Source organism: Manihot esculenta, chromosome 1, assembly GCF_001659605.2.
Source record: "Manihot esculenta cultivar AM560-2 chromosome 1, M.esculenta_v8, whole genome shotgun sequence".
Taxonomy (NCBI): domain Eukaryota; kingdom Viridiplantae; phylum Streptophyta; class Magnoliopsida; order Malpighiales; family Euphorbiaceae; genus Manihot; species Manihot esculenta.
Window position 1 is genome coordinate 9,849,375 of NC_035161.2, and position 19,936 is coordinate 9,869,310.

The 19,936-nt window shown below is 33.2% G+C and overlaps 1 non-coding gene across 1 annotated transcript; it reads left to right on the forward strand.

Annotated features, from left to right (window-relative positions):
* The first annotated feature begins 1,680 nt into the window (after nucleotides 1–1,680).
* TRNAG-UCC lies at nucleotides 1,681–1,752 on the forward strand. The gene has a single exon. It is a non-coding gene; the product is annotated as a tRNA-Gly (tRNA).
* Nucleotides 1,753–19,936: the final 18,184 nt, after the last annotated feature.

The window sequence follows — 19,936 nt, forward strand, 5'->3', positions numbered from 1 at the left end:
AGTAGTATTTTATTTAAGGGGTCTATTTTTGAAAATCCTATTAAATGAAAAAGTTTAAATCAATATATTGTTTTTCTTTTTAAATAAAATCCCAGAAATTATATTATAATTTGTCAATAAATTTTTCATACTTAATTTAATATTTTAGCTAAAATTATTTAACTGAAAATATTTAGATTTATGATCGATAATTGAAAGTTTTGGCGCATATTAACATAAACAATCGCACTTTTCATCTAATAAGCCCTTTAAACAAAAATTATTGTTTTTTTTTTTTTAGAACTGGAAAAAAGAAATTTTACTGTTAAAAATTAATTTTAAATATATCATTTACCTAAAGAGGAATGGGTTTGGTTTTCGTTTATTGAGAGAATTTATTTCAACCTATTATTTATTTCAACTGTTATCTATCTGTTTATTCTTGGTTTTCATGCTTTGCAGATTTTCCTGATCTGCCACTGGAATTTGTTCGATTAACAATTTGTGCATCAAATCTTAACCTCTTAATTTGTGGCCATCCCAACCTCTCAATTCCATCCACAAATCTTGCTTTTTTCCAAACAATTACTCATGCTTTCTTATTAACCATCAAATATAACCAATAGATTTAACTATTAAGCGCATGAAAATTATAAATTAAGGTTTATAAATACTTAATTCAAAATTACTAAATTATTTTAAATTAAATAAAAAAATAAATTTAAAAATTATTTAAATTACATTTAGGCAGGCCATTATATATTTACCATAATTAATAATTATAATATAAATGTTGTATTATAATTTTTTTTAAAAAAATGAAAAAAAAAAGTGTATTATTATTATTATTATCCTGGAATAAGTTAGGTGTTGCCTTGATGTGATTTACTATGGTGGATGACAATAGAATAATAGCAATATAATTCATTCCCACACTATTCAACTTTCCCCTTAAAAGTGGCATAATTCATGTGTGTTGTCTTCTCTAGTTTAAGCTTTTATTGAGTTATAAATATTAAAATAATGAAATTATTTTATGGGAATCCCAAAATTTCTTCCTAATATTAAAAAAATAATAATAAAATGGTCATGTTGTGCATGAACTCTTCAACTAAAATGTTTAACCATTTAACCAAATACAAAGTGGAATTGGATGCCATGCCCCAAGTGATTGAAAGCTAGCTACTGAGACATCCAACTATTCCATGCTCCCAAAATTGCATGGGACTTGGTGGGTATGCAAATAGACCACTTTCTTTCCTCCCATTACAAGCATTACAGGTAATTTTGAACTACAACATATGGTAACCCAATGATATTATAAAATATAATTTTAGCCAAAAAAAATGGAGAAAAATTCCTAAAATTTAATTCTTTTTGTTTTTTCTTTTTAACTTAGATATTAACATATGAATGAATTATCATATCAATTCATGGGTTTTATATATATCTATATATGTGGATGTTTGGTATTTTGCAATTCTATCACATGCAGCAAATAAATGGCCACAAGGGATAAAAATTGCAGTGTTTCCCTTGCAATTGCGAAGGAAGAAAGGAGAAAATTCTTTGGTCCCCTCTCTCCCTCCTTAGAGATATTTCTATACACGGATAAAAAGAGGGAATGAGATTGGACCGCTGCCTCAATAAAGAAATTCTTGAATCAATATTTAGGATCAAAATCGACTGTATCATTCATCCGCGTTTGTAGTCCAACGGTTAGGATAATTGCCTTCCAAGCAATAGACCCGGGTTCGACTCCCGGCAAACGCAAAACTTTTTGTGCCTTTTTTTTCCGCCGTTTTTGTCAAGGAGCTGGGTGCTTTTTGCTTTTACCATCCAATCCTATGAGGTCATAAGATAATATTATCTTAAAAATTTTTAATATCAATAATAATAAGTTATTAAACTTTTAATAAGTTTTTAAAACTTTTAAAATAAATCTTATTATATTTTAGATTTAATCTAATTTAGTAAAATAATCACACAGTTGATTGTTAGTTTACCGTTAATAACTATAAACAAATATTAATACAGTATTTTAAAATTTTAAAAATAATATTAAACAAAATAAAATTTAGTACATTAAATTTTCTTCTTCTAGTTATGGTACCTAAAATTATTTACATATTAAGTTTTATATCCTCGCGATACTGCAAAAAAAATAAAAATAAATATGCAATCAAAATTATAAATATTAAAAAATAAATTCTTTTGTAAAAATTTATAAATAAATATAAACACACAATTAAAATTACGAATGTTAAAAAGTAAATATTTTTAAAAATAAATATTAAAAAATAAATATTTATTTAGTTGAATATTAAAAAACTATTTATAAAAAAACATTGCTAAAAAACACCTTAATAAAAATTAATTATAATTTAAACATGAAATGTAATAAAATTGTGTATTTACAGATTTAGCTTGTGGTAAGTGCATTTAAATCTGACAGATCTCATATTTTACACCTCGAATCCTTCATCTGCGTTTAAAATCGTGTAATATAATTTTATCTAAACTAATAATAGTTCATTTAAAAATTAATTTAACTAAATTATTTAACAATCAATGGCACAAAACAACAAATTCATACATAAATTTTTTCAACTTAACCACTATGGTTTTTTTATACTTTTTTTAATTTTGATTACATAACTCATAGTATAAAAAAATTGTATGATCCACATTTATTCTTTAAATATATTTTTTTAAAACTTATTTCAAAATCCAGCTATATGGTAAAAAAATTTAATAAAATGTAAAATTATTTCCAAAAATTAAAAAAATTATATTAAATATTTATATATAAAATACAATTTCAACCTCAAAAACTAAATTTTAATTAATTTAGAAAAATAAGAAAGTATTGGTATTCTAAATTTAAGTAGAAAAATTATAGATGTTTTTAGTATTTTGTTCTTTTAATCCTAAAGTCAATTTGATTTCAAAAAGAAATCACTTCAACAGATCCGAACAATCTATTAACCCAACCCATTCCCCCAATCGCAACCGAAAACTCTTGCGATCCTAAATTCAGTTTGATTTTCAAAACAAACTCCACTAACAGATTCAAACAATATATTGGCTCACCCAATTTATTCAGAATAATAGCAAGAGGAAAATGCAAAATCAGAAGTCCATCCTCTGTGCTCTCTCTGACTGACAGCAATAAGGTGGTAAGCCCAATTCTATCAAGTTCTCACCCAACATATTCTCTATAGAAATCTTAATAATCACTTGTCTGAAAAGTGAAAAAATGACAATAAGTTTCAAACAAAACAATCTCATCACCAAGATAAAAGCAAGACACATAAAATCTAATAATCTCTACTGAAATTAGTCATACCATATTAATTTTGTAAAATAGAAGGTCTTAATGAACAAAAAATTCCATATTTTACAAATAAACATGATCCAAATAATTATTAAATCTGAGTTTTAAAGGTAAAATAAAGAAACGTAAGTCAAGGGAAAGAGTAAAATCCTGAAGCTGAGAAAGGAAGATAGGAGGAAAGATTGTCGAGAGATTGTAAAGGATCTTTTCACTGTAATGTCAAAAGATAGTGTCTCTAAAAAGTAAACCACATAAGATTTCACACAGTGAAGAAGCAAAAAATGTCTGCCGGAGAAATAGGTTCCTTGGAAATGGAATTAAAAATTAGAGAAAATGACTGAAAAACCCTAAAAAATTAGAGAGAAAAAGAACAATAATTAGAAGGCAGAAGCCTGTCAGTGGGCAACCATCTCTGATAAAAAAACTCAACTAAGATAATCCTTAAAGAAGAGAAAAGAACACTGACAAAAAAACTAACCAATCTGCCTGAAAATAACATATTTTAAATTAAACTCAATATTTCTTTTAATCTACATCGTCTCTCACTGTCTTGGCAGAAGCTGTATTAAACCACTTGACTTGAACATTGAGTACCATTTTAATTGAGAACTTTATAAATTTATGCAGGGCTGCTAATTCACGCAGGGTCCTTTCTTATACTATTGGAACCCTTCTTTCAATATCTACAGCTTCCAGTTCAACAACTAAAGTTTCAGATCCAGCGTCTACAGTTGTTCTGTCTAGAATATTTGGTGCAGTAGCTGGTGTGTCAGTTATAGTAGAAGCTATGTTCTCTGTAGTTTGTTGTGCAGCAGAATGCATTTCTGTGGTTGTTTCCTTATTGATTGTAGATGAAGATGCCTTTGAGGTTTGTTTCCTCAAATTTGCTTGTTTTCACAAGTTCTTAGCAGTTCTTTCGATTTCTGAGTCGTAAAACAAATCTTCTTCACATCCTAGCATGGTCATGAAAGGAAATAAGTTAGTTTAAATCAATTATCCAGCAACGGCGCCAATTTTTTATGAGTGTCTATGTCATAAAAAATAATTTATCCAAATCTAATAAATATAAATTGCATATAGGGTGAATAGGATCGAATTTACAAGGAATTAACACTAAAGGATCTCCAGTCAATAACTAGAAAAATAAATAACAAAATAAAAACAGATGATTTAATGAAGAGAGAGACCAAAATAAAAATCAAGATAATTAAATAAAGCAAATATCAAGAGAAAATCTAATCAATGCAAATAAATTTTAGTTGAAGATTAAGAAAAATTTTAGTTTTGGAAATTAATCATAAAAATAAAAATATATTTATTCATTTCAATAAATTAATTCTAGTTATGAAAGACGCTCTACATAACCAATCTCCCCTTAGATGTAAATTAATTAGGAAACGTTTGCTAATTAACTCTAGTCAACAAACAACCCAAAAAACGTCTATTGAATTTAATTTATCAACCACCTTAAGAATGAGATAGACCTAATTCTAACAAACAAACTAAACGGCATGGTGAGTTCAAGTTAGATTATGAAGTTCCTTAATTGTTACTTGTTGTTGAATACCTTAAACAATTATGGACTTCAAGTATCTAAACTAACAATATATCACTTTGAAAATATGAATAATGGACCCTATTGATCAAATAATAAAGCAATAATGATGATAAGAACTGAAATTACATAAGTATTAGAAGAATAAAAGATAAACAATAATGTTTAGATCTCACAATTTATGAAGAAACTAAAACTTCAATCTATCTCTAACTAGATCTAAAAAGTTTAGTCACACATGCTTGAAAGAAAATACAAACGAAAAGAAAAGAAATCTGCTGAAGAAGAAGAGACGATGCGGCTATTCACTCAAGCAGGATTATATAAAGGCCAAACCCTAGCAGAATCCTCACCAAACCTTCCTAAAAGTATGATTTTTGAATTGCTTTGATTAGGGATCCGTATTTTAATTTATTTTCTTTGAGTGGAGATTTTGAGAGGAGATTCCTTGATTCATAGAAGGTATCACGCCGCACTTAAGGAGAGAAGATTGCGTGAGATCCAGCAGCTTTAAATAAGGAGATCTGATCTTTATTTCAAATCTTGAATCAATTTTCCACTCTCTATCGAGACTTGGAGCAAATTTTTTATTTGCCCAAAGGTTTGGGCAAAACTTTGCTCCAACCTTTAACTGGAATATTATCAGCTCAGCAAGAGAATTTGAGCAAATTGTGGTTCTGTGAAACAGGATCAGCTGGCAGGTTTGTTCAAATTGTTGGTCAAGTTATATTCAACAATTTTCCATCGTTTTTATCAAATCTGTCACTTCTATGCTTTTTTGTAAAATAACACAAAGAAATTACAAAACTAATCAGAAGATACTCAAATTAATGCTGAGAATAAAGCAATATGTGTGCTGAAATTGTGTTAAATCATTTATTCACTTTATGAAATTTATATGAACTACATAATAACTTGGTAATTACACATAAAGGAAATAGTTTAGTTTTGATTATTGACCATTATGATGTCCGGGTCTCCTTTCTTGTGGGTGAGACTTTCGTGACTAAGTGTCCTGGATTATTAGGATTTTACCACGTGACTTTGTCGTATGGCGACAGCTCATGGTATACTTTGGATGAATATTGAGTCATATCAGTCATCATATTGATTATTGTTGTTTAGTCTTTTTTCTGTCGAAAAATTAGATTTCATTAATAAATAAAAGGTCCAAGGCCTGCAGGAGATTTAAAACATATATTTCTAAGACTTTAAAAAAAAAAACCTATAAAAGAACAAGCTCTAAAAACTATCTATCCAAGATCTAAATTCGAGCTGGTGGTAGAAAAAAAGCTTTCAAATCCATCTTTTTTTCTAGATCTCCGGGCACCAAGAATTAAGGTAATGGTAGTTGCATCTCCTTTGATAGTGATTATACAACCATATTATCAATACATTGTCGCTATGAAAAGCGAAAACATATGCAATCAACACCCAAGATTCGAAGCTGGATCGAAAGATTGAAAACACCACCAAATCACTTTAGAAGTAAAGGCTAGAATTTTTGAAACACTGCTAGCATCTAGGTCGAGGAACTCCAACATATTGAAATATCGGTGGAAAAGATGAGGATAGTGTGCCCTTTGGCATTCCAATTATACCTTTAGAAACAAAGTTTCGTGAACCACATCGAACAGACCTTTATCGATTTCAAGTTAAGAGAAGTATGAGGAGAGCCAAAGATTCTGGACTAATAAGGAACAACCATTTGTATGGAAGCTCAAAAACCACCAATCATTGGGAAAAAGAAAAAAAAAGAGAGAAAATACATATATAAAGCTCCTTCCTTTTAAATTATTAGATTTTCACAATCTAAAAACAAAAGAAAATAGAAACAAATCAAGTAGAGGTGAGGAAAGAACCTACTCTCCAAATAGTCGAGAAGGAAATCCTCTATCCAAAAAAACTTGAGAGAACCGATGGTATAGCAGTATAAAGAGAATGAGTTGAACTGCAATTGGTCAATTTGTAAGAGAGAAAGAGAGAGGTGGTTGGCGCCTATGGGCAGCCACTACGATGCTCAAGTTAGTAAACTGCTAGAAAGGGCGAATGTAATATATTTCTTGAATTTAGAATGAGTGTCAGAATGTGTACCTTAACTCTGTGTATGCTTTGATTTTATATTGTAAGAAGATAGAGTTAGTTATCAAATCTTTTGAAAGTTTGACTGATATCGGCTAGTGGATAAGGGATTTCGTGATTATAAATGTGATGGGAATCTTCTAAATTATATCTTTTAAGGGTAAATTTGTACCGTGAATGACTCAGTTGGCTCAAAAGAGGGCGAGTCTTCGGTCATTCCGACTATTTACAATATTCGAGTCTTCTTTCTTATGGGTGAGATTTCTGCGACCACATGTCAATTTATCAGAACCTTGCCACATGGCTCAGTCGTATAGTGACAGCTCACGACATATTTTGGGCAAATATTATGCCATATTAGATATTCTCCATTGGTCTTCGACTCTTCAGATTCGAAAATTACAACTGTTTTTATGGTCTTGGACACGTGGCATGCATTAGTGGTTCTCCATACCTACGTCTCTTCGCTTGTATTGTTTATAAATACTAATTTGCCTTACTTCTTGAGCTACATTTAAACTAGCCTTTATAAGAGTAGTATAACATCTTTCACCCCTTGTCTTTAACATTTTTTACTAAGTACAAGAATCGGTACTCGACCCACTAGCTTAGTAATCAGTAGGACTATCACCCGGATCCCTGCCTGGCGAGAAAATGTCTTAATTTTATTCATGGGACTAACATCCAGATATTTGTCTAGCAGTTACCCGCCTTGCAGCTTGCCCAGCAATGACTTGCCTTTGGCGCTTTATGAAAAAAAAAACCTTTTATTATTGTCTTTTAGGACTGACACCCAGATATTTTGCTTGGTGGTTGTCCTCCTTGTGCCTCGCTTTTTGACAAAAATTGTCTTTTAATTATTGTCTTTTGAGATTAACACCCAGACATTTTGCTTGGCGGTTATCCGCCTTATGGCTCGCCTAGCGGTGTCCCACCTTGTGGCGCTTTTTAGCAAAAATTGCCTTTTAATTATTATCTTTTGGGACTAACATCTGAACATTTTGTGTGGCGGTTACCTGCCTTGTGCCTTGCCTAGCGGTAATCCGTCTTGTAGCGCTTTTTGGTAAAAATTGCCTTTTAATTATTATTTTTTGAGACTAACACCGGAATATTTTGCCTGGCAGTTACCTGCCTTGTGGCGCTTTTTGGCAAAAATTGACTAACACCCAGACATTTTGCCTAGCGGTTACCGACCTAGTGGCTCGCTTGACTGTGACCCACATTGTGGTGCTTTTTGACAAAAATTGCCTTTTAATTATTATCTTTTGGGACTAACACCCAGAAACTCGCCTGACAATTATCCGCTTTATGGTTCACCTAGCGGTGACCTACCTTGTACCGCTCTTTGTTCCAATGTTTTCGCCAATCATCATCTGATCATTTCTTATTTAAGCACCAAAAGATTGATAATATTTTCATGAATGACAAAGATTCTAGGAATGGATTAAATGACTCGGCCATCTAACTAGATCAACTTATAAGTATCAAGACAAGTAAATTTAAAAAATTGAATGGTCCCTTTCAGTTCTTGCCTAATTTACCAAGCTGCATGCCCTCTATTTACCTTAGTCTGTTGACTAGATCCTCTATTATAAAGCCTCAAAGTCTGACTCAGGAGGTTAATATTATTAGGAAACCCAGAGATTCACTGCAACCCAAACATGCAGCGAAAAAATTAAAAACCTCTATTTTCCTTTCCGGGATTCGTGTGCTTCGTTTATTTCGAAAAGGATACGAGACTAACTTGTTAGACTCGACGAGAACATACTATTGCGGACTGATGGTGCTGCTTTTTCAACGAACACCCCTTATGGTATCCACACGAACGTCTTCTGTCCTTTTAGGGTGCTAGCTCTCTCAAGATGGATAAACTATGTGCTCCCGATCTGCAACTCAAAACAAATTCTCAAAAACTGTTACTTCCACTTCGCAGAAGCGGTTTTTATACGTTTTTAGTCTTTTGTTTTCCCACAACTCTTTTCGTGAAAGAGTTGTGTTCATAACCAACTATCACAATCTCGCAGATACTCAAATATCTTATGTGATAGAGTCTTTTATCTGTAACAGCTACAGATAGATTGTAGATCATTTTAAATATTATTATCTTATAATAATAAATAATTAATATTAATAATAATAACACTTTATTGTTATTAATTATATTAATGGGCTTTGGGCTTTTAGTCCATTAATATGACATAGCACATCAACAACATTCTTTTGTGTGTGACTCAATAGGCTCACATTAATTGGCAATAGGCCCAGTCCCATAAGACCCATAAATCATAAGCGGCCTCTAGCAAGACATTATGACTACCCAATTAATATGAGGATTGATAGTCTGATAAATCCTAATAAATAGAACATGTATTAATCCATTTGTTATACGATATCTAGTTTGAACATAAGTCATGATCAATGTCTAATTTATAATGTTCAAACTTATGATTTCTCGATCTTTAAGTAGACTGATAAGTTCAAATGACATTGATCACACTATCAATTCATTTGAGCACGGTCATGCATTTCTCAGTCTCACTTATCGAGGGGCTCAAAAGATATCTCTCTCAAAGAAAGGGATAAATTCTATCTTAATTTTTTAATATCATCTACATAATTTCTGTTATGCTCAATCATAACCTTTATGATTGTCCGATTAAAGACAATGTTTAGTTATGTCAAAACATAACAGTCCTTATGTTGAAAACTATGACAATCTCAAGTCAAAGGATTAAGACATAACTACTTTGAGATTCACTTATGACAATAACCCATGTAGTGATCTCAGTGCGGGTCCATCCAATACTTTGTTCTCTAATAAGTATCTATGATTATTGAATTATATCAACATATACATAATCATCTCATAATTATCAATCAATAACCATACTAGTTATATTTTATTATTATCAACATAATAATAAATAACCAGGGATGTTAATCATTATTATGTAACATGTAAACAAATAATAATTATAGTAAAAACCTCTTTTATTAATAACCAAAACGACATACAAAAAGGTCCAAGATAATGGCCTATAGCAAATATACTAACAAATATCTGTAACATTTTCTTTTCGTAGGCGACAATCTTGATCAGTGCTTGTTCTCTAGTTGTCACTTGGTCCTTCAAAAATTGTAACCTCTATGGGTTCGTTTTCCTCAAAATTGACTGGTTCTCTTACTTCATGTTTTGACCTCCTTTCTTCCTTGTCTTTTCTAGCAAACCTCCTCAGAATTTTATCCTTGATGAGTCTTTCAATCTCGTCTTTTAGTTGCTTGCATTCTTCTGTAATATGCCCATGATCTTCATGAAATCAGTAATATTTTGTTTTGTCTCACCTACTCATCTTATCAAGGTTGAGCTTAACATGCCATCTAACCTTCTTGTCATTTTTCCTGATCCATTTGAAAATATGCGTTTGTGAGCCATTTAAGGGTGTATAGTTCTTATACTTACCTCGATCATCTCTCCATATGACATGGGATAGCTCTTTCGATCCTCTTTGGTTTTTTGTTCAATTTCTTATCCTTTCAGTGCCTGGACTTCATCGTCCAACCGATTGTATTTTTGAGTCTTGTCCATCAACTGCTGATAGGTGACTGGTGGGTTTTTTATTAATGAATCCTTGAATTTTATGTTGTGAGTCCCTTTCTTCAGTACCTCACAAACTATTTTATGATTTAATTCTTTAATCTGTATGACTTCAACATTAAAAAATGAGATGAAGCTCCTTAAAGACTCATATTCTCCTTATTGGATTTTTTGCAAGTCTGAGGAGAGCTTTTTAAGAGGTATGCAGATAATAAATTTATACTTAAACAACATAGCAAGCTGTTTAAAATTGTGAATAAAACCTAGGCTCGATGTTGGTGTCACTTCTGAGCTCTGAGCCAAACTTGTGAGTGTGGATAGGAAGACGTGACACAATACAAAATTATTGAAATTTTGGAGCTGCATCGTTGTTTGAAAGATAACGAAGTGACTCCTGGGGTCTGCAGTCTCGTCATATTTGTCCAAACTAGAAAGCTTGAACTTCTTGGAAAAGGTCCCTGCAAGGATTTTCTGCGATAGGGGCGAAGCATCATTCAGGCTATAGTCTTCCTCTTGCTCTATTTGGTACCTTTGTACAACACGAACCAGCTTTCAGTCGACGTCTTTAGGGGCCTCCGACGACTCTTCATCCTCTAGCTTGGCCTTTCCTTTAGACTGTGTTTGAACCACTTCCGTTTGAGTCCTCAGAATCTCGAAGGAAGCCTCATCCCTTATTTTGGGAGCTATAAATGAGGCTTCCACCCGAGCTTTATATTATTCGAAAGTTTTCTACAACTTTTTAATATATTGGAGCATTTACTCATTATTCAAATTGTTGAAATCTGCCCCATTTATCATAGATGGAGTGTTCTATCCACTGCCAAGGGTGGAAGAGATGATTGCCCTTTTGTTGGTAGTAGACTTAGCAGCAGCTTATGAGTTGTCAACCATTTAAGAATAGAGAGGGAAGAAAAAAGTGTTTTTAAGAGAAAGTGAATAGGAAGCCAGATTTAATCCAAATGAACATGAAGAATTCAATGGAGATCCTGATAATAGAACCAAAGGATGTGACCGAGAATGAGCTAAACTGCAATTGGTCAATCTGCAAAAGAGAAAGACTGATGTGGTTAGCGTCTATGTACAACCACTCTGATGCTTAAGTCAGTAAACTGCTAGAAAGAGCGAGTGTAATAGATTTCTTGAGCTTAGAATGAGTGTGTCAGAATGCATACCTTAAACTCTGTGTATACTTCGCTTTTATACTGTAAGAAGATAGAGTTAGTTATTGAATCTCCTAGAAATTCGACTGGTACCTGCTAGTAGATAAGGGGTCCCATGATTATGGATGTAATAGGAATCTGTTAGATTATATCCTCTAACAGTAATTTTATATTGTGAAGGATTCAACCGGCTCATGAGAGAGCGAGTCTTCTGAGTTCTAACCATTTACCATGTCCAAGTATTCTTTCTATGGGTGAAACTTCTGCGACTGCGTGTCAATTTATTAAGGTTTGCTGCGAGGTTGAGTCGTATGGTGACAACTCATGATATATTTTTTGAGCGAATATTATACCATATCAATAAGATTTATCCATCATAATATTTGTGATATATAGATTAGATTATCAATTTCATCTTAAAATCAAATAACTCTATCATTATCCTAATATCAATAAGTTTTTATCTTTATACCTCTTGTATATAAATATCGCTAAAAGAAGGTGGGTTATTCAGTTCACCTCGAGGAGAAATGATTTTTGAAAAATAGTCCTCATCGTTAAAAATATTTCAAGAAAGAAGGAAATGGTTATATATCACCGCACAATATCAATAAAAATACTTCATTTTGTATATATCTTATATTTTAATTGTAATATTATATTTTTATTTTTTTTTTCTACAGCTTGGATGGAATTTTGATTATTTTTCTTTATTTTGATTTATATTTTTATAAATTTTATTTTTAAAAATTAATTTATATATATATATAAGTAATAAATTAGAAATTAATCGAGTTAATTATATAATTAAAATTTTTATATATAATATTATAATATTACAATTTTATATTATATTAGAGAATTAAATTATAAAATATATATTATGATCTTTATAATATATAAAAATATGAGCAATGCTTTTGGATTGAATGAGTTTAGTCAGTAGACTAAGCAATGCTTTTGGATTTAAAACATTTGAAGTGTTTAAGGTTAGAAGTTGTAGAGGTTAATGGAATAAAGTATGTGTTTATTTACCTACTACAACAGTTCAGGGTTTTCATATATCTTTTCATACATTATATTTGATCGGTATCTCTTATAAAAAATAATTGTACTTTTAATAAATATTTTAGGGTGGACTTGATTGACAATTAACTCATTTAATAGTAAATTAATTAAAATTATACTCTCATCGACACACATTAAATTAAAATAAGTATGTTATTTAAAACGTCGTACTGCGTGATATTAAAATTCAAGGCGTGTTGTTGCGGATTTCATTATCAATACGATTCTCCTAATTAGACTTTGAATATTTTTATTTATTTAATATAATAATTTAAATTTATCATACTCATAGTACTATAGTAGAATAGATATAATATGATGTTAAACCGGATAAAAATATTATATATATGTAACCTCAAAATTGTGTGGTGTAAATTTGTACCTACATGCTAAATTTAGTTCCTCTAACAAGTTATTGTCACCGGTGGTAGAGTGAAGGACCTCAATGCACTGGTTCTCTTCTTGTGTTGCTCCATGGATCAAAGAGATCTGTCACTTGCTTGGGATTCTCTTACCTAAATTCTATATGGAAAGAGATGGATCGATTCTTTTTCTGATAATTTTAATCCAATAACTTTATGGGGCTAATTCTCCAAGTAGACTTTCAGATATTTTTTAAAAATATTTTTGTTTATTAATAAGCAACTTTACTAAAATTTCTTATGGTGTTTACTGCTACAGTTAATTTTTAATTTATCTGATTCAAAACTTATTTAAATTCAGAAAAATTTTAAAATTTTATACGAGTATTAACTCAAACTTTAATAATTAAAATAAACTTTTTGAAAGAATGAAGCATTTTACTTTTTGTTTTTTCAATCCTTTTTCTTAATTTTATCAATTTTTTGCTTAGTCTAATAATTTAATAAAATGTATTGATAATTAAAAAAAAAAAAAAACTTAGATACAACCTATAAATCACGAAATAAAAAGAGCAAAATTTTAATTTAAAATTGATAATTTTGAGTAACGATAAATATATCACACAAAAACCATGTGAGCAATCATACCTATTTGAATTCTACATGTCGATTAAAAAAAATTATAATTCTCTAAATATTTTTTAAAAAATTTTCTTTGATTTTCATTTATTAATTGTATTTTTCTAATTTATATTGAATTAATAATGAATTTGTAAAGTTACTGAAGTAAATATGAAATTTTAGTCTGTTGCATTATAATACTCAAAATTAGACTAATAACTTAGATATTAAGATCACCAAACAAGGTAATTCATGAATCTAAAATTAATATTGAGAAGTGCCTATAACTTTTATGTTTTTAAAATTTTATATTTCTGCCTTTAATATAACACCATATCGCAGATAAAATTGGTACACAAATTATAATATATAATGTGACAGCCTAATTACGATATGAATAACCGAAACAATACAAATCTTTATGATATCTTTCCTTTTCTTCCCATGCATTTTACATGCGTAAGATATTTTCATAAAATTTCATAATTTTCTGAATATACTTATTATTTTTTATTAAATTTTAATTTTTGATGCCAGAATTAATGACAATTAGATAGAAATTTTTGATAGATCCAATCTTTTGTATTTTCATATTCTTAGTAATTTATTTCTATAGTTTTTGTATTTTAATCTTTTAATTCATGTTAGTAATTTATATTTAAGCATTAGAATAATTAGTAAAAGGCAGTCAGGATTTTCCTTTGATGGCTAGGATTGACCGAGCTTCTTTTCCCTAATTGGAAGATTTGATTTGCTTTCTTTTTTTTCTCTTAAATTTAATTTTCTTAATTTCAAATATAAATAGATTATTTAATTACTGTAATTTTTAAAATTTTTATTACTTTTTACTTTATTTAATTTCCACTGGACGGTAGGAATTTCGATACCAGATTCTAGCCGGGTATTACAAACACCCCCATACCTAAATCATGCATTGTCTCAATGTATAAAAAAAGAAAAGAGGAAAGGGAACTGAGTACTCCCCTGGGGTGTGGTGTGCATGGTGTGATCTCCTAGGCAGAAGGACGTTGTAGTGGAATTTCTTCCACCACTTGTACTGCGAATCCTTCAAAGTATGGCTTCAGACGATGTCCATTCACCTTGAAGATTTTTTCAGTCTCTATGCTTCGGATGTCTACAGCTCCATGTGGGTAGGCATGCTCTACAATGAATGGTCCAATCCACCTAGACCGTAGCTTTCCTGGAAACAATTTCAAACGAGAGTCAAAGAGTAAGACTTTATCACCAACCTCAAATTGTTTTCTTGAAAGATGACTGTCATGGGAGGCTTTGGTTTTTGCTTTGTAGTTCCAAGAATTCTCATACACATCTTGATCAAGCATAATTTAGCCACATTTTTATTATATTTATTACTGTTTAATTACACATTTTTCTAGCTTAATTTATGTTTTTGTTATATTTTTACAGAAAATGAAGAAAATGGAAAATTGAAGAAAAAGTACAGAAAAAGCTGAAAAAGTGATTGGGTCAAAATGATTTGGCCAAATCACTGCCCAAATCAAGTTGAAGCAGATACCTGGAACTATCTCACAGGAAAGTGATTGGGTCAGAACAATTCGGCCAAATCAGACAGAGGAAGCAGAGAAATCAAGCTGAGGCAGAAAAACCTGAAAGTGAATTTTCAGAAGTGATTTGGGCAAGCGATCTGCCCAAATCACCCGCCCAAATCACTTTGACACAGAAAGGCAGCAGAAGCGGGAAAAATGTGCAGAAAATCAAATTCGAAAGTGGAGAAGCCTAAAACCACTTCAAACACTGCCAGCTCAAATCCAAAAGCCACGAGGAGATCTTTCAATCAGAAGAATTCCATCTAAAACAAAATTCAAAGACAAAAGAGGAATTAAAGACTACAAAGACCAAGTCAAAATAGGGATTCCAAACCCTAATTAAACTTGGACTCTCCACCTATAAAATGGACAGCAATTAAACCAGCAAGGGGCATCTTCTCCTCCTCGAAAATTCTGCAGAATTACAGCAGACACTTCTTCTCTTCCTTTCTTCTTTCTTTTGTGTATTTTGTCCACCATGAGTGGCTAAATTCATTCTTTTCTAGTTGAAGTTGAGGAAACTCAGATTTGTGATGAATTGCGAGATTTAAAACTCCATTGTTAAACTCTTATTTGCTTTAAATATTTATGCAACTTGATCTTTTCTATAATTGTTACTTTGCTTTTAGAATCAATAAGGGCCCATTGCTTTTAAATTGCTTGAGTAATAAATTGTTTGAATAATTTAGGTCCGTAATTGCTTATATTATTTGAACACAAATATAATCAGTTGCATAACCTAGACTTGACCATGCGGTTGGCAAGGATAGAATTGGGTTTCTCTAAATCTTAATGCAGTCAACAGTTGTTCGATGCTAAATGCCCCAAAGACGTTCCTTGGCAACTTGTTGATTAGTGTTTGATTGGCGAACGTTTCCTAATCAAACTAGAACTAAGGAGGAATTTGGTTGTGAGAAGCGTCTTCCACAATCAAAAATAATTTATTGAAATAAAATAGGAGTCTTAAATAATCAATGATCAATTCGAAACAAACTGGAATTCATCCATGCTTCAACTAGAATCCTTTTCCCATTGAAATTCTTATCCTTTTAAATTATTGCTTCCTCTTCCTATTTAGTATTAACTCATCAAAACAAACCCCCCTCTTTTACTTATTTGTTATTTATTTGCCTTAGTCATTATTAGGAAGATCCTTGGTATCAAATCCATGTGGTTCGACCCTATTGCCACTATCTGTAAGTTAATTGTTGATTGTCTAATAGGTTTATTTTTTACGGCTTCGACAACGGCTATCAAAAATTGGCGCAGTTGCTGGGGATTTGATTTAAACTAACGTATTTTCCCTTTATGACCAGGGCTGGCCGTAAAGAAAATTTTCTTTACGATCTGGAGATAGACTGCACCGCCAAAAGCTTAAGGAAGCAAGCAAACTTGGGGAACCAAGCCTCGAAAGCATCTTCATCAGCAACAGCAACTAATTTGGAGCCTGTCGTCCGATCTGCCACTGCACCAGCAAATTCACCTACTGCCCCTGCTGCATAATTTTTTGCACCAACAGATTCACCTACTGCCGCATCTGCCACTGCTGAATTTGCACCAGAAATAGGATTCCAGGTTACTGCAGAAAATTCAGCAATGGCAGAACCCCCTGTTGCACGTGAAGAAGCTGAAATTCAAGCTGGGAACCTACCTGTCCAAGCACCACAGCCACGGGAGAGAACACTCCGAGAGTTGGCTATGCCAGATGAAGACCAAACACCATTATGCATAACTTATCCCCAACTAACAGCACCTTTTGAATTGAAAACAGGTCTGATCCATCTCCTTCCCAAATTTAGAGGCCTTGAAAATGAGGACCCTCACAAGCACTTGAAGGAATTCCACATTGTGTGTGCAACCATGAGACCTCAAGGAATTTCCGAAGACCATGTCAAACTTAGAGCTTTTCCTTTCTCGCTTGAAGACTATGCCAAAGATTGGCTATTTTACTTGCCACCCCATTCCATCACATCATGGGCTGGTATGGTAAGGGCATTTTTGAGCAAATTCTTTCCTACCTCAAAAGCCATAGGCATCCGTCGAGAAATAAGTGGTATAAGGCAAAAACACTCTGAAGGCTTGTATGAATACTGAGAGAGGTTCAAAAGGTTGTGCACAAGCTGCCCTCAGCATGATATTTCTGACAAATCCCTCATCGAATATTTCTATGGAGGATTACTACCTGCGGAAAGGAAGTTTATTGATGCAGCTTGTGGAGGGTCAATTCAAGACAAATCACCTCGAGAGATGAGGAATTTAATTTCCACCATGGCAGCAGCATCTCAACAGTTTGGAGACCAAGCAGCCACCAAGAAAGGTGAATGAGGTGAGTACATCCGTTTTGGCATCCCAAATTTCTGATCTCACCAGTGTTGTCCGTAGCCTTGTTGTGGGTCAAGCCCAACAAGTCCAGCAAATTCAGCAACCAAGGCCATGTGGGGTATGTGCAAACATAAACCACCCAACTGATCTCTGTCCATCCCTTCAAGAAGAAGACCAGCAAGTCAATGCTGTTGGAGGCTTCAATGGGCAAAGAAGGTATGATCCCTATGCAAACACCTATAATCCAGGTTGGAGGGACCATCCAAATTTTAGTTATGCAAGGGGAAATCAATATCCAAGCTATCAGCAGAGGAATCAAGCTCAAGCTACACCTCAAAAGTCCAATGCACCCCTTGAAGAGATTGTGAAAACCCTAGCAAATACTGTGCAAAATCTTGAGCAACAAGTGAGCCAAATGGCCAATGCCATGAGCAAATTGGAGTCACAAGGGAAGCTACCCTTCCAAATTGAGATAAATCCAAGGCAAAATGCTAGTGCCATCACATTAAGGAGTGAAAAACAGTTGCAAGACAGTAGGGCTGAAAAATTGCAAAAATAGGCCATGGAAGAAAATCTGCCAGAAAGTGATCAGGGCAATCGATCTGCCCAAATCACTGACCCAATCGCAAGGCAGACTGAGCTGCCCAGCAGCGATCTGCCCAAATCGCCAGAGAAGACAGAATTCGATCTGCCCAAATCAACAGATCAGGCAGAATCCAGTCAAAGGCAGAAACAACAACTAGCAGAGAAATTCAAGGTACCTCCTCCCTTTCCCAAAAGATTTGCAAGATCTCAAAAAGAAAAAGAGGAAAAAGAGATACTTGAAACACTCCGCAAGGTGGAAATCAACATACCTCTACTTGATGCTGTCAAGCAAATACCAAGGTATGCCAAATTCCTCAAAGAGCTATACACCAATAGAAGGAAACTTGCTGAACGTGAAAAAGTAAGTGTGGGGGAGTGTGTCTCAGCTGTGATTCAAAGAAAGCTTCCAGTCAAATGCAATGATAGAGGGATTTTCGCAGTTTCATGCAAAATAGGCAATGTGGGGATAAGGAAGGCCATGTGTGACCTTGGGGCTTCAATCAATGTCATGCCCCTTTCCATTTTTAACTTGTTGAATGCAGGTACACTCAAGGGCACCAGCATAGTAATCCAATTGGCCGACCGATCTATTGTCTATCCCAAGGGAGTGCTTGAAGATGTGTTGGTGCAAGTGGACCAACTAGTCTTCCCAGCAGATTTTTATGTCATTGACATGGAGGAAGATAAGAGTAACACCACCTCTGACATCCTACTTGGGAGACCATTCTTGAGTACAGCCAAAACAAAAATTGATGTGCATGATGGCACATTAACCATGGAGTTTGAAGGGGAAATTATCAAGTTTAACGTTTATGATGCCATGAAATTCCCCAATGATGTTTCTCTTGTTTATGGCCTTGATGTTATCGATGATTTAAGTCAAGAAATTTTTTATTTTGATCTAGATTACTCACTCAATGCTGATTTATACAAATCTGAAGAAATGGACAGCGCCAGCAGCAGCATTAGAAACGGCACAGAACAGACAGCATACTGTTCACAGCTGATTGCAGGTGATTTGCCCAAATCACCGGTACAGGCAGATCTTGACTTGCCCAAATCACTGGAACAGACAGACAGAACAGAGAGTGATCTGCCCAGATCACCAGACTCAGCACCAGATAATCTGCCCAAATCAGTAGGCAGACAGCAGGCAGAATCACAGGCAGCAACCACACCAGACCTGAAGACTTTGCCCGGACACCTCAAATATGCCTATTTGGGGGCTGAAAAAATACTTCCAGTAATAATCTCCAACCAGTTGAGCCAACAAGAAGAAGACAGCCTCTTATACGTGTTGAGGAAGCACAAAGAAGCAATTGGATGGACTTTGGAAGACATAAAAGGCATCTCACCATCAACTTGCATGCATCGAATACTCATGGAAGAGGAGTGCAAACCTGTCCGTGAGGCTCAAAGAAGGCTGAATCCACCAATGATGGAGGTTGTGAAAAAGGAAATAGTGAAGCTCTTAGACATTGGGGTGATCTACCCCATCTCTGATAGCAAATGGGTGAGCCCCATCCATGTGGTACCAAAGAAGACTAGGATTGAAGGAGAGCTAGTATCCACGCGTGTGCAAAATGGGTGGAGAGTTTGCATGGACTACAGAAAACTCAATGCAGCCACAAGGAAGGACCATTTTCCCTTGCCCTTCATGGACCAAATGCTTGAAAGACTTGCAGGAAAAAGCCACTACTGT